Source organism: Poecilia reticulata, linkage group LG17, assembly GCF_000633615.1.
Source record: "Poecilia reticulata strain Guanapo linkage group LG17, Guppy_female_1.0+MT, whole genome shotgun sequence".
NCBI lineage: Eukaryota > Metazoa > Chordata > Actinopteri > Cyprinodontiformes > Poeciliidae > Poecilia > Poecilia reticulata.
Genome location: NC_024347.1, coordinates 28,734,460 through 28,735,893, shown reverse-complemented (window position 1 = coordinate 28,735,893; position 1,434 = coordinate 28,734,460). Strand labels below are relative to the sequence as shown.

Here is a 1,434-nt window from a genome sequence, read left to right as displayed (position 1 = left end):
TGATTTTTTATGATTAAATAGAAAAAAGTAGAATTAAAGCAAAGTTTGCAGGACACAATAACAACACACACAACCAGATTCATTTTATTACCGTCTGACTCTATTGTTGGGTCTTGATGTCACCTGTCATTAATTTTAAGGTAATTTTATTTATTATTACTATTAAACTAAAATCTCCAGCATGGGGAAGTGGGATGAGCTCGACTTTTCTCGACAACACTCATCAATAAACTGCAGATAGTCAGAAAGCAGAAAAACAGGAAGTCCTGAAGGAATCTTCAGTTTAACCCAACGATAGTAAAACAGCTGATAATATAACTAATCTGCATGTAGTTATATTACATCAGGTTATAAACCCCCATGAGGCTCAATCAGCAGATTAAAACTGCACATTAGATTCATTAAGCCCACATTTCTGAATTAAATGTTTTTTTTTAATTGTTTGATGTAATATTCTAATCTTAAATGTTTTCATTACTTGTAACAGAAATAAAGGCTTGGAAACATCAGATTGTGTGGAATTAATCAATATAATATGATTAACTTTGTAAATCGAGTTATTGAAATAAATGGACTTCTTAGAACTTGCAGTTCTTTTTCTCCCTACATGGGCGGGGCAGGTTGCTGCAGGCGATAGCACCACACAGGCTCAGCTGCTAGAAGGAAACAAACGACTTTCATTCTATTGGCTGAGAGGTTGCCAGGCGACTGTGCATTTTTGTTCCAGAAGCAAGCAGAGACTTGAAATGTGACTGAAGTGCAGCCTGAAGTGACACAGTTCAGATTTTTCTGACGTAATGTGGCCCATGTCCGATCTTTTCATGACAGTCTGAACAGAACAGCTTGGATTCTTTTCAAATGCTCCATCTGATACGTATCCGATTCAAAGGCAACCTAATATCCAGGTCGCATTCATCTGACCTGAATATCACTTATACTCGACAAACATCATTATTTTGCATCCTGATACACGGAAGCAGAAAGAAAAACAACCATGCTGAACTATAAGTCAGCAAACTTTATTTATATAGCACCTTTCAGACATAAAAAGTCAAAAACTGCTTTACAAAAAAGGAATCAACACTAATAAAAAGAATCTACAAATCAAATAACTAAAATTAGCCAAAAGCCAGTCTACAGAAATAAGTCTTGAGACTTTTTTTTTTTTAAAGGTTTTATTGGCTCCAGTGGCCTCCATTCAATAGTTAACTGACAGGAAGGTGGGCAATGAGAGAGGGGAAGACATGTGGCAAGGGTCGCCAGGCCGGGAATCGAACCCGCAACGGCCGCGTCAAGGACAAGGGCCTCCATGGGTGGGCTGCGCCCAGCCCCTGGGCCTCCATGGGTGGGCCGCGTCCAGCCCCTGGGCCTCCGTGGGTGGGCCGCGTCCAGCCCCTGGGCCTCCATGGGTGGGCCGCGTCCAGCCCCTGGGCC

The 1,434-nt window shown here is 41.1% G+C and overlaps 1 protein-coding gene across 1 annotated transcript in view; it reads left to right on the top strand.

Annotated features, from left to right (window-relative positions):
• The window catches only part of LOC108167074 (uncharacterized), a 6,758-nt gene that overhangs the window by 975 nt on the left and 4,349 nt on the right, over positions 1 to 1,434 (top strand). The gene's annotated exons all lie outside the window — the stretch shown is intronic.